The 14,963-nt window shown below is 45.6% G+C and overlaps 1 long non-coding RNA gene and 1 pseudogene across 1 annotated transcript; both read right to left on the reverse strand.

Moving 5' to 3' along the window:
- The window catches only part of LOC127328867 (disease resistance protein RGA5-like), a 282,550-nt pseudogene that overhangs the window by 146,329 nt on the left and 121,258 nt on the right, over positions 1–14,963 (reverse strand).
- On the reverse strand, positions 7,980–10,481 carry LOC127330238 (uncharacterized). The gene is made up of 3 exons (XR_007869201.2): positions 10,368–10,481; positions 10,097–10,189; positions 7,980–8,125 (listed from the first exon to the last, which is right to left on the reverse strand). It is a non-coding gene; the product is annotated as an uncharacterized lncRNA (long non-coding RNA).

Genomic DNA, 14,963 nt, shown 5'->3' on the forward strand with positions numbered 1-14,963 from the left:
AGAGTGGTCACATGTATGCCAACGAATGCAAGAACATCAGCACCTACCTTCTTTATCTGCTGCTCTTTGAATCCCATGTTGAAATAGATGCCGCTACAGACGAGCTAAACCAACCGGTTGAGCACAAACTCTGAAAGCTCAGGTTTCCAAACCATGAATGATTTGGTTGAAATCAGACATTGCTCAGCATTGACAGTAGGAGCAGAAAGATCAGGGGAGCCCAATGGTATGATCGCCTACATGACAAACACTAGCAGATCAATGAACTACCACTACGACATCCACATCCTTAAGCACTACCACATCAATGAACTACCAGTACCACATCGTTAAGCACTACCACATCATTGAACTTCCTACCATATCAATGAACTACCAGTACCACATCCACATCCTTAAGCACTACCACATCAATGAAGAGCGAGAAAAGTAAGAGCGGCCTAACAGTTAGAGGAGCCACACGCAGCACCGAGGTCGGGGAAGCAGGGAACCCTGGCGAAGATGCAGGTAGCACCAGCGTCCCAGTGGTAGAGTCAGATGCAACCTGGACAACCTCCACAACATCGACCGAGGACGAAGGAATGTCCTATAATGAATTCGTTCAGACCACCCATGTGTACCCACAAGAATCTAGATCTAAGGCTACACTTTGCAGAATCTTACCACAACCAAAGTCATCGACGCAGAGGAAGAAGACGACTATCTGTGGCCAGTAGCCGCCGCCACTACCACCGTCGCCGCCGCAAGCTTCGTTGACCGTGCGGGTGAGGAAGAGCTGGCCATGGCGCTAGATCGGGAAGGGTGGATGAGCTCGAAAAGGGGAATGGGGGATTTGAATTTGGCGGTGAGAGAGCCGCCCCTATATACGGTGGTGAAATTTCAAGCGCGGCGACCGAATTCATCCCGCCGAGATTTCGTCGTCCCGCGCGAACTCGCACCATCTCCCACGAGTGGCTCTGCGGGAACGCGGTGTTCTCCAGTTCTACCGGGGGTGGCTCGCTAGAAACGGCCAAACCGGGCGTTCCTCAAGGGCCTAGCCCGAGGGTGCTTTGAGAAGCGGTTCGTGCAAGAACGCGGGCTCAGCCGGGTAACCAAACAGGGCGATTTTTGCTCGGCTGATGCGAGCCATGGGGCGCCCAGGCTACCAAACGCGCCCATAAGACTCTTGCAAACACGGGCGCGCAGCCACGCCACTACTTTGTAGTAATTTTTTTTGAAGGAAGAGGCAAAAGCTTTGACTTTTATATTGATATAGAATGAGCAAACATAGCACGCTTAGGCCAAAGGTAAGAAAAATAACAAGGGGGGGGGGACACACATCGACAGGCCTAAGAGGTGATCTCCGCGAGGTGTTTAGCGCCGGCAATGATCCAGTTTCTGCCCTCGTCCTTAATCTTCTGCATTAGCGCCAAAGGCGTGGAGGCCTTGTTGTTGAAAACTGTTGCGTTCCGCTCCTTCCGCAACTCCCACCCTATTAGGATAACGATGGGTTGCAGGCCCTTAGGGCAGGCAGACGGCGATGCCATGATGGCGTGCCAGTACTGAAGGACCGTGTCCCTTTCGATCCGCAGGTCACGGACATGAGAGCTAGGAAGCGGCCTGCTGCCAAATCCTCTTGGGAAGCAGCATTCGAAGAGGATGTGTCTGGCGGTTTCCGGCTGGCATCTACACAGCTGATAGGTCAACTGGTGCAGCCATCCGGTCGGAGGTCCATAACCTATTCTGAACCGCGAGTTAGGCGAAAAAATGGCACTTGGGGGCGCCCAAGCCTTCTAGACAATTTGCTTGAAGGAGTAGGTCGTGGATCCCTACAACCGAACTTTGTAAGCCGAGCCCACGTAGTAAACTCCATCAGTAGTGAGGGTCCAGGAGATCGTGTCTGGGGTCCCCTCAAGGAGGGCAACATCCTGCAGCAGGCCCCAAAGGGTAATGAACTGAGATATGTGCTCGACTGTGAAGTTGGCAACAGAGACGTCGACAATCCATCTATTGTTGGTCAGAGCATCATGGACTGTGCGGTTCTTTTTCTCTTGGATGCCTCGTAGATCATCGGGGCAATCAATTTTGGAGGCTTGGCATCCAACCAGGAGGAGGTCCAAAAGGAAGCCTTGTGCCTGTCGCCGATAGTCACCTTGGTAGCAACGTTGAAGAGGCTACGGTCCACCTCATCATTTGGAGTTTCAAGGCCCACCCAAGGCTTGTCCAGGGCGGTCCACTCAAGCCAAAGCCAGTGAAGCCTAAGGGCATGCACAAATTTATCTAGATCAAGGATTCCCATGCCCCAAGCTCCTTGGAGCGGCGGAACTTTGTCCAGCAGACCTTGCTTTTCCCGCCGCTCACCGAAGTGTTGCAGGCCCAGAGCATACCGGAACTAATTTGATCGAACGCCTTCATAGTGGCCTTTTCCAGCTTGAGCACAGTGAGGAAGAAAATGTGCATCGAGGTCAGCACGGACTTCCTAGTAATAATAGTGGTGCCAAATGATGATAGTCCCCGTAAAAAAAGAGTGGTGCCAAACAAGAGCGTTGGAAAAATTTGCACATGAGCTCGGAATGATGCATCTGCACCAAACAAAAAATGACATTCCAAACACTAGTAGAAAAAGAGGCTTCCGTTCACCCCCATTAGTCCCGGAAATATTCGAACCGCGACTAAAGGGGGCTTTAGTCGCGGTTCGGGAGGCGACCCGCGACTAATGCTCCATCCGCGACGAAAGGGTACCCCTTTAGTCGCGGTTGGTAACACCAACCGGGACTAAAGGGCTATGGAGGGATGCGGCCGGCGGAAAAACCTTTAGTCGCGGTTGGGGACACCAACCGCGACTAAAGGTTTTTCCGAGTTTTTCTACTCCCACGCACACTGCACCCCCCCCCCCCCCGGATCGCCTTTTTTTGGTTTGTAAAATACAAAAAAAAATGATAGAAAATTCAAAAAAAAAATTGTTTTCAGATTCTTGTATGTTATGCAACCTACTATTCGGAGAAATTAAGAAATTCGAATTTCCACTTTTTTTGCAAAAAAAGTTTAAAAAATGGTAAAACCGCAATAACTTTTGCATACGACGTCGGAAAAAAACGTATAATATATCAAAAAAATCCTGGGAAAAAGTTACATCCGATTTCACCAGGGTTTACCCGGTTAGCCAATTTTTAGATTCTCAAAATTCCAAATGGAAATACAAAAGCAGGAAGATTTTAGTTTTTTCTGTAGATTATGGATTTTATATTTTTTTAATTTTTTAAAACCTAAAATTAATAATTTCATTCTGCATAAAGATTACTATCATTTTTACCCAATTTTTAGATTTTCAAAGTTTTAGATTTTAGGTTTGGCAAAAAAAATAATTAATTAATTAATAAAATTAAAAATAATACAAACTAAAAAGTTAATGTTTATTTATTTATTCAATATTATTATTACATCATTATTTTTGTTTATTAAAATAATTATTTGAAATTCAAACAATAAAGAAATATGAGATCGATCAACATGTTAATAGGATTGATATGATACTACTATCACATACATGCGCGCGAAGCACTTGGATGCGGAACGGAATGGAACTTGGAAGTTAAGCGTGCTAGAGGTGGAGTAGTGGGAGGATGGGTGACCGAGCGGGAAGTTTGACCACGAGTAAGTAATTTGACTAGAGATAAGTGTAGTTAGAGATAGAGACTAAGCTATGCAAATAACTGAAATGAGAGAAATTCTGAAAAAAAAAGAAAAAAAAAACGGAGTGAAAAGAAATTAGAAATCCAAATGAATTTAAAAAATTTAACGAAATAGCCTTTAGTCCCGGTTGGGGACACCAACCGCGACTAAAGGTCCTTCGCCCAGGCGCACGGTAGCCGCCCACGTGGACGGGCCTTTAGTCGCGGTTCGTAAGCAACCGCGACTAAAGGGGGGGGCCTTTAGTCGCGCTTAATTAGTCGCGGTTGCGCAACCGCGACTAATGGCAGTTGCGAACCGCGACTAAAGGCCATTTTTCTACCAGTGAAACAAGATATTTCTGAAATAAATCACGCTTGTAGATGTCCATATTGTACGTGTGAACGCGAAGTTTTATGAAAAGAGACATTTCTGTGACCTGTGTAAAAAGAAATTTGGCTCCCGGGAGCATCTGCTCCACTTATCTGGACCGCTCAATAGTGCGTAAAGATTGCTTCGTCTGGGCCAATACTCTAACAGTTATGCTGCAGTAAATCATGAATACAGTGGCAAACCAGAGTACGATAGTATTCATGGCCCACGACATAGCAACTAAGTTGGAATGCCGATGTAGCCCACGTCTAACGGACGTGTGGGCGTTAAGACATGGGCCAGTGGAACAAATCAGTCAAAATCGTCATGGACCATGGTACAGAAGTTCCGGCGCACGCGTGAGATGGGGATCTGGCTTACAAAACATTAATTTCATCGTAGGTTTTTTTTTTTTGAATCTCAGCAGGAGAGCTACTGGTTTCTTTTTTTTTACGAATAGGACACTGGCATTAAAAGAAACACCAAACAGTACAAAGCAGCTCAAGAAAAACGAAAATTACAACGAGATCCTTGAGAAGCCCTTCATCTTCAACCTCCAGACCGTGTCGACGGCGCGCCGCCGCTGCCGCTCCTCCCTGAGCTAGCCTGACGTTGTTGATTGCGGACGGGAAGTCGCCAAACGGGTCGAAAAGACCACATCCGTCCCGGAGACGAAGAAGTAGGATGAACTGCCGATGAAGCTCCTTGACGATCCGAAGATCCCCACAGCCAGACGAAATCCTCGAAGACCACACCATACCCACAAGCTTCTCGACGTAGCCGTCGAGATGGGGTTGAAGCCGGGGAAATATTATTGCACGAGGCGCCGCCACCACCACCTGAGCGCCGCCCCTACAAACAGAAGCCCTAAAGACGGGAAACGAAGCTCCCAAAACTGGGAAACGGAGCCCTCCCGCCGACGAGGGCCGCGATCTGCCCCACCTCCATGGCCCGAGGGCCACAGAGGCGGCCAGATCGGAGGCGGCCGCCGACGGGAGGCAAATAACCCTAATCGCCTGAGCCCTGAGGTCTATTTCAATCAGACCTTTAAGGTATGAGAGCTACTGGTTTCATATATAGAAGAAAGCAGAACTGTACAAACAACACAGGTGGTTAAGACCACCTAAGGTTCAAAGCCTACTCTCGCCTTACAAGGTGCCTCGCACCGGCAAGCACCCAACTATTGGCCTCATCCGAAATGAGGTGGATTAGGCCAGACACACTCAACTCTTTATTACAGAAAACACGCCTATTTCTCTCGCGCCAAATCTTCCACGCCACCAGGATGATTAGCGAGGCTGCCCGCTTGTCCGTGGCCGCCAGTTTGGACACAACCCAGGATAGGATTTCATCGTAGGTTTGGAGGGCAGGCAACGTCCAAATTAGCCGCCTACTTCCATTTTCGTTGGCTCGCGGACAATAAAATGGTTGTACATGATCTCGGTGACCATTTGCGTCATGGATATCCCAGCAGGCAGACGCATTTTTTTTGGCTGACGGGTCAAGGTTAATAATTGCGGTTAACGTCCCATCGAGATCTGCCGCCGATGATTACCGGTTCGCGCGCAAAGGCAGTGCTTCCCACGCGCCGCCAACACATTGCCGCGTTTTGCCGCCGCTTCACACGCGGGAAACGAATTGCGCACGACCGGTGTTCCCGCCCCGCCATGGCTATATATGGTGCATGCCGGAGGCCGAGGAGGGCACACCCCGACCCAACCGTAGAAATCATCCATGGCTGAGCACGACCGTACCTGCGCTCGCATTGTTCACATGGCTTGTGGCGTCTACCCCAATGATCCTGACCTCGCCTCTGTCCACGCGACGGAGGCGTTCGACACGGAGCATACGGCCGCGTCCCAGCAGCTGGAGGCGGAGACGGCGGCGGCGGAGGCCTTTACGGAGGAGGCGGCGATGGAAGCGGCTGAGGCGGAGGTGGCGATGGAAGCGGCGGAGGCCGGGGCGGAGGCCAGGGCGAAGGTGGTGGCGATCCATACGGTCATACGCACTTTTTGACCATCTTGTGTGTCCGCGGCGCGATCCAAACGAATACATGCGGCCACTTTTCACGTTCGTTTTGCATCGGCCGCTTGAGATGCCCTTAAATTCCTGAGTAATTCTAAATATTATAGCGATTGTGCATATGTTTTTGCAGGACAAAAACATCATCATTGTAGATCGTGTGTTAGACTTCATCTTGCCGTCGTGCTAACCTGAAAATATAGTCCGCTGGTCCAGGACGTTGGGCCCAACCTCCCGTACCGGTGCCAGGATAACGAACAAATCGTCGTCACCGTGCTGGCTACAGGTCCCGATTCACTGTTCAAATGTTCTGATACCGAATCCAATACATGAAAGAATACACATCTTAACTACCATCTGTCACTCATACATTGGTCCATTACGCAGGAGCAGATGCTCTCGGGAGCCATAAGGCATTTCCGCTTCGAAAATTGCATTTTAGTACAGCACAACTTTTGTTTCTTTCTCTCAGAACACTATGTATTGCTTTTTATGAAACTTTGCATACATGTAGAAATCAGCACATATATTTTTTTTTAAAATATCAGAATGGTTTTAAAAATGTAAATACTTTTCCTAGTTACTGTTCACATCAGGTAAAGAAAGCCCAACATCGAGCATTTATTCATCGACGCAACCTCTTAGTGTACTTTATGGGATCATGAACAACTCGGTCAATCATGATATTATCAACCGGTACAACCACTTGGCCCACCATAGCTAAAGATGTGCAAATAATGCAGGTCACTAACCCTGTAACAATTTGACTTGTCAACAACAGGGGTCACCTCACCTATCATAGGTGGTTCTCTAGCGTACCCTGTCTTGTCAAAAAGCTTGATATACTCTATTGTCGATCCTTTGTTTTGGTCTTCGTCCGCAAAATGACCGCTACCCATGGGAGGGCCTGGTTCGCTATAAGGATAGCTTGTGAATCCACCCCATCCCACTAGAGGTCCTGAAACGCTTAATTTAGGTATTAGATCATTCGGAAAATGACCTAACAATGTTGGTTTGTCCACATCATCATTTCGATACAATAGCCAATCTCCTGATTTTGGATCCTACAAAAGATTTACACAAGCATGAGCAAATATTTACCACCAAGATTTGGTGTTCTCACTATATAATAACTCATAATCTTTTCTTGAATTGCTAGTTATTAGTCAATGCTAACAAAAAATTATTGTTAGGACAAGTAACAAAGGTGCAAGGTCTAGGATTTTTTTTTTTCACATTTCGTGCATCTACTCGACTAGTTTAAGCTGTAAATAATATATAAAAAAAACAATGCGAGATTGCTCTTCTAATATTGTTGTTCTAGATATATTCGATGCAACAATTTACCTACGGTGCCCTCATTGCTATCTTATACTACTAATTTGGCTGGTGACTTATTTTGCAATACACACAATGGAGCCACTCAAATGCATTTAGAGTGTACACGTTAATTCGCGTGGCATCGGTTAACAAAACTAGTATTCCACACTGCGTTACATGGTATAGAGGCATGTACCATGTTTAGTCTGAGGGAAACGTAACGCTGCTCTCCACCGTAGGTTGATGTAGGAGCAACGGCTTGGCCTGGCACAAGCACTGCTCCACTTGCTGGCACAAATCCCTTACATATTAAGTTCACACAACCTGTGGATTTGTAGTTATCTTTCTGTGCAGCAGTCAAGGGAAATGAAGAAAATAGCGTGGTTAGTTTCTTAAAGGTTTGAAGTGAACATATGCAATCTGGTCAAGATAAATATATCGAAATTAATAATTAAAATGTTTACCGTCCAATGCACGAAGAAATGAACATCGCTATCATTGTACAAATTGGGGTAAACCTACAAGACCGACCATATATGAAAAATGGTTATTCCAATTTAAATTGTGATTTACTTATAGAATGATGTTTCCTTACATGAAATCCAGCTTCAATTGCGCTGAAGTTTAGGAGTTGATCGCTGGTAATTAGTATGGATGTTCCAGACTCTTGAAGGTGCCTCTGATTTGGTGAGCCCCATATACCTATTTTAGCTTGAGTACCGTAACGGTAGTAATACCCAGGGCTAGTGTGATACATGGCCACCTGCTCAGTAAAACGATGTTTACAGATACCATGTCATCTCTATTGTAAATAATGAAGTAATATCACACAAGAGCAAGCTATAACCTGCAAATTTATACCATCGCCTTTCTATAGATATAGAACATGCGCCGAAGATATATGATAAGTATCCAATGAAAACTCATTGTCGGTGAAAATATAGAAGATAAGTCATGGACTATAGGATGTAAACATCATCAAACCATCAGTTATCATACAATTTTGCATTTGGATCCTTATGATTTGTCAAACCTGCAATCCATCTCTACGGTACCTGCCAAGTGGCCATTTCTTGTCAGGTATCATGCCCGATTGTACGTTGTCACCATATGCACCATTGTTCTTGTGCAATGCTTCTGTTGTCTTATGAGAGTTCCGATTATCTATGCTAACTATCCTTACTTACATTTACTCAAGAATAATATATAAACCTAGAAGACTCAAATTGTGCTGATTGTTTCAGACTGCACTAGCTTGCTTGTTTAATGGGCTACCAGGCTACCTACAACCTTCTCTAATTCGTTGCTAAGCATTGGGCCTTTACATAAAGGAAGAGCCTGGAGAAATAGAGGAAAGAAGAGAAAGTAGAAGACAGGGGCTGCCAACCTGGCTAAAACAAATTATACCAAAGACAACTTTGTAAATCAAATGTTAAAATGGTAGACAATAGGTGAAGAACTCCAGTATTTTAGGGCCTCTTTCACAAGGTTTAAACACACAAAATATTGGATTGCATTGGCATGTTCTACTGAATCCTATAGAACGGAATAGGCGCTTTATTACACAATAAAAAAAATTGTAAGAGCCTCAGATATAGTTGTGCCTACAGAAACTTTCCTATGTAATGCATATGAACCCTTTCAAGCAATTCACATCAGCAAAGTTTCTCAGGACCACAATTGTTTTCACTTTCTTTGAGAATCTCCTTCAAATCAAACAGACCCTTATTAATCGGCAACATCTGAAACTTTGGAAGTGACATAAACTTCTCCTGGTTACTAATTTTCTCACATCCTGGGATCACAATATTATACTAGTTCAATTGTTGATGAAGTATCAATTTATTAAAGTCTGTCTACTTTGTTACTAGGAGAATGTTACTCTCACGATCAACGAGCATGTGATGTGATCTATGGGCTCTAATTCCTATGTGAAATAATCCTGAAATCTAAAGTCTATCATGTACATAGAAAACCATCTATTGTGTAAGTATTATTATTACTCCTGAACATTCAAAAGTTTGACCATGATACAAGAGCCTCGATAGCGCAACAAGGATGCCATGGATAGGAAGGATGAGTGTCCCAGTCACTAGTCTTTGGACTTGTATATAGGCCAGGCTTTGAAAATTAAGTATCAAAGATTGCACCAGCCACCTTTCCTATGATGTTTCCATTGACGTTGGCAACCATATGAGATACAGTAAAAATGATTCCCCATCTTGGATGGAATGGTGAAAAATCAGTAAGACATGAGTGCGGGTGAGAAACTACATAAGAAGGGGGAAACAAGGCGATGAATGCACAATCAGGGCAAGAGGAGGTGGGTCACGAGTGACAACAATAGTATCATAGGAAGCTACAATCTTGGTAGTGACATGGGAGGGGGTTAAACAACACAAAGTGGTGAACGAGGAGGTGCCAAAGGTGAAGAAAGTATATTAATATATAGCAGTCTGCAAATGTGTTGAAACAAGGCATACAAATAATATAGTGGCAACAGCGGTATCACTTGCCTCAACCTAGCTTGTTGTCACATTTTCAAGAGGTATAGGTAAATAAAAAAAACATGCATTAGCTGAATTTGTTTGCAACATAAATATGTGCACCGACAAATTATCTTCAAGTCACAACAAAATTGAGTAAGTGGTGGGATTTATATAAGGGGTGGTTTGTTATGGTTCATAACACGTAGATACTTATTCTCTGAGGGGAAAGGAGGTCAAGAGATTACATGAGAAATACGGTTTTCTTCATCTTGAAGTCCTGCTCGAATTTTGTGCCTCCATGATGACAAAAAAGGCTTCTGTTTTTGAGTTGTCTCGTGCTGCAAGATCAAATGATATCAGTTGTATTCAATTTTCTTTTGTGTGGACGACAACAGACAACGAGTATGATAAACTCAAGATAGATCCAGGAGAAAGTAGAATAGAAGGATCGCAAATCTCTGAGAAATGAAGTAACTTAATTGAAACAAAATAGGATGGTTAAAATTGTTATATTACCTTTTCGAGGACTCGGGGATTACCACTCTTTCCTACCATACAAAGGGAGAATGATGTGTTCGATAATAACACAAGAAGGATTAAAAAACGCATTTTGTATGGAATACACTATTATCTTTGCTCCACAACAGATGTATGTAATGTCCCAATTTAACCCAGGACATACTATTTATATATACATAATACACACATTGTGTGAAGTTTTGAATTACCATTTATTATACGTCATTTGACAGCACACGATTGTTCATTAATAGTGTATATAATGCAGATATACTCTTGTCCACCTATTTTCATATATAGCTTCATTAATAGTGTATATAATGCAGATATACTCTTGTCCACCTATTTTCATATATAGCTAATTAATGCATTTCATGAGTAATTATGAAGTAAATAAAATTTATAAATTCGCTCCATTGATACGAGATTTTTATTTCAAATTAGACACGTGTGTGATGCATGTGCCAAGCAACGTTAACCTAGTTAAAGCCATAGCATCGCTGCATCGGTACCATGCATATATATTCTTAGAAGTATGCCTGCTCTCAAACCCTTACACGGTGGGCATAAAACCCGAAACCCGAGCCCCGAACCCGAACTACCCGGACCCAAACCCGAATGACCCGAAACCCAAAAAAGCGGGTGCTAAATCGGGTGGCAAATGCAGAAACCCGAATTAATTTCAGCAAAATCGGGTGTAGGCCTCGGGACCCGAACAGCCCGTTCAACCCAAACTTGGGCCGAATCTCCTACACTGCCATGCGCCCAGCCCAACAACAAAGCAGGCCAAAAGGCATCAGGCCACTCCCCGGTCAACTCACCACCAAACCTCGCTAACTACCGCACTGTCTCAGAAATAAAAGGAAACTGCTCCCTAGCGCGTGCACTAGGGAGTACCGGTTCGCTGAAGAGCGCGCATGAGTGGGCCGGTCCAGTTTAGTTGTGTCGTCGCCCGAAGGAGTTCAACTTCTATCAAAACGATCTATCGTTGCCAACTCCTCGATACTGTAGCGGACGTCACCACGTGAGTTTCCTAGGATTCCTCGGTCGCTACAGATTAGGAGGTTCACCCCTTCCTTTTTTGTTTACGCTTCATTGCCTTTTTTTTCTTCTTTCGTGATTTCTTTCTTTTCCTTCTTTATTTCTTTTTCTTCTCTTTTCATTCTTTTATTTTTCCGTTCTTAATATAATTTCTTATGGTTCTTTTTTGCTAATATAGTTGTTCCTCATCGTCCAAATTGTTCCCAGTTTTGCTGATGTAGTTGTTCCCTAACGTGTAGATAGTTGTTCCCTATCGTGTAGATAGTTGTTCCCCGCGGTGTAGATAGTTGTTCTCTGCCGTGTAGATAGTTGTTCCCTGCTGTCGAGGGTACTCCTCGGCAATGCCCTCCGATTGGGGCTTAGGGTTGATGGAATCCTGTAGGCTGATACGAGACATCGGTGAATAGACAAGCGGGGAGAGCAATTTACCCAGGTTCGGGGTCCTCGATGAGGTAAAACCCTTACGTCCTGCTTGTCTGATCTTGATTACGAGAATATTGGGTTACAATGGGGTGCCGAAGGTTTTGGCTATGATCTCGTCGAGAGGCTAAGTGCTATGGCGACCTAGCTCTAGACTTCTGGTGGCTAAAGTTGCTATAATTGATTTCGTTCCCCGGCAGCCCCTCTCCTGGCCTTTATATAGGAGGCCAGGTCTCAAGAGATCTGTCCGGTTACGACTAGGTTTACAAAAGACCTAGCTCCAAAACTTTCCTTCTTCGGCTCCTCTCTGTCTTGTTCTTCAAGGAATCTTCTCCAGCACCGTCCTAGTGGCCCGCCTTGCCATCGGGTATCTTCATGGGCCTCCAGGTGAGCCGCACAGGATAGGACAATGTCAGTTACCCGAGGGGTAATGCCCACATCAATAGTCCCCGAGTGTCTAGCCGAAGATATTCCGGGTAGACACTAAAGCATGCCTCCACCTAATGATCTTCTCCTTGATTGTTCTTGTCCATCTTGTAACAACATCATCTTCTTCTATCGGGTGCGCGTCCAGCGCTCCCGATGGGAGTAGCCCCCGAGTCTAGGTACGGATGCTTGCAATCCGTGCATAGACTCAAGTTGTGCCACTCGAACGTCTTCTTCTGCCAAAGTTTTCTACAAGTCTTCATCGGTCATCCGATACATTTGTACCAGGGCTCGTATTCTTCAGTAAGGTTTCAACGTGCAAGGGATATTGAGTAATGTGTCCAACTTTGCTGGTTAACTGCCGATGGCAAAACATCGTTTCCCTACACAGAATCAAGTCCCCGGGCATGATCCTGGAGTGCAAAAAAGTTTTATCGGGTGCGCGCTCAGCGCTCCCGGTGGGAGTAGCCCCCGAGTCTGAGAACGGGTGCTTGCGGCCGGGTGAAGACTTGAGCTGAACATTCCATCTTTTCGTTCAAATATTTCTTCACAAGGGTATATTCGAGTTCACGTTTTATCGGGTCCAGCGCTCCCGATGGGAGTATCCCCGAGTCTGAGTACAGATGCTTTCGTTCCGTGCATAGACTCGAATCCACCATCCGATACCTTTTATATTTCTTCGAATGCTTCCGGCGGTCTTCACGACGTCACTGATGACGTTACTAATACTTTGATTTTGACTGACAAGACACGACCCGTTGGGCCCATCCTACCTCTGCGTGGCTCTGTTTTTAAGTAATATCCGCCTTTCTCGTACAGTTATCAAGGCGCCTCCTCGATTTCCGTGATCAACGATGAAGAGAGGGTCCTTTTAATGAACTGGGAGCAATGACACGTGCCCTCGCAATCCTCAAGTTCCCCCATTCTTAAAATCTCTCAGAGAAAAATCCTTAGTATTCTCTCATATCATCGTAGCATCCTCCTTTCCTTCTTCCACCTTCTTCTCTCATAACCGTTGCGCCGCCACCGCCATTTTTAGATCTTCTCCAGATCCAACGATGGTGAAGAAGAAGAACCCCGTTTCCGCCACCAGTTCCGTGAGCGGCGGCGCCGCCGCCAAGGCTTCTTAAAATCTTCCGAAGAGAAGCGCTCCTGACGCTCCTCCCCCAGCTCCGGCGCCGCCAGCGCCGTCAAGCTCCACGGCTGGGACCAATCCCGGAGATTGGCTGGCGTCCTCCATCGCGAAGCGTGATGAAAAGAGGGCCCGAAACCTTGGTCTAGTCTCCTCCGACGAGGGGAATGTAATTCTCCCAGGTGCGATCTCTTGGCCTAATCCTCCTGCTGGTTTTACCGTGATGTTCTTGTCGTTCTTGTATCGAGGTCTCTCGCTCCCTGCCCACAAGTTCCTTCATCACCTTCTGCGGTCCTACGAAATCCAACTGTGGCAACTTACCCCCAAATCAATCCTTCACCTTGCTGTGTTCATCACCCTTTGCGAAGCATTTCTGGGCATCGAGCCTCACTTTGGGTTGTGGAAGAAAATCTTCTTCGTAAAGAGATACAGCAGTAGTAATGGACCCTTTGTCATTGGGGGAGTAGGGTTCGTTGTCCGTTCAGAAGTCAATTATTTCAACTTTCCAATGAGAGAATCTGTGCAAGGATGGAGACTGAAGTGGTTCTATATTAAGGATTCTTCAACAACTGAATCCCAGCTCCCTCGCTTTGCTGACATTCTCAAAGCCAAACCTAAGCACTCTTGGAAGAACAACCTTTCTCCCGACGAAAAGACAGCAGCCGATGAATTATTTGTCAAATTTCTTCGGATCAAAGAAGCCGATGGCTAGACCATGATTGGCACAGAGGTAGCTGTCGTGTTCCTAAAACGTCGGGTTCAACCAGTCATGGCCAGGGTTCATCCGATGTGGTTATATTCGGGTCCGAAGGATGAGACCAGAATAAACGTTGCGGAACTATCAGAAAAGGATCTTCTTGATGAAGTTCGACGCCTTACTCTCTTCAGCCAAGAAGACTCAATTCCGTCTCATCCACCTTTTGATGCCGATCATCCGCCAATGGAGGTAAATTTTCCTTCTCATACTCTTACTACTCTATTCTCCTTGATCAACACGACTATCATTGTTCTTACATGTTTTTATTCGGCAGACCCTCATAGCTTCTGGTGATCTGCCGGATGATACTTCCGAAGGGAGAGATTCCTCAGCCCCTGACAAATTTCATACTGTCGGGAACACAAGCCCAAAGGACGAACATGACGATCCGATGGATTCTAAAGCTGCCTTTTCCAATCCTCCTCCCCCAGCCAACGATACTTGCGACACAGCGGGATCAGTGCGTGATGACGAAGCTGATCATGATGCCTTTGTTAATGCAGCTGAGGAGGGGGCCAGAGCTTCTCCTGTGAAGAGATCAACCGGCGGCTTTGCCGATGAAGACGATCTCTTCGAGCTGTAAGTGCTTACTTCTTTCCCTAGAATTCGTATTTCGCTTTTACCATTCGCATTTCTTTCCTAATTCTTATCAATTTTCTTCTTTGCAGTGACGAAGGTTTCATCGAGCCTCCGTCTAAGAAGGCTAAATCTGGCGCTGCTCTGCCGAATGTTGCAGCTTCCGAGGCTTCGGCCCCTACTGCAGCCCCCGCGGCCCAAGTAGCGACTGCTTCTTCCCTTTCCAGGGGGAAAGATATTC

This window comes from Lolium perenne, chromosome 2, assembly GCF_019359855.2.
Source record: "Lolium perenne isolate Kyuss_39 chromosome 2, Kyuss_2.0, whole genome shotgun sequence".
Taxonomy (NCBI): Eukaryota; Viridiplantae; Streptophyta; class Magnoliopsida; order Poales; family Poaceae; genus Lolium; species Lolium perenne.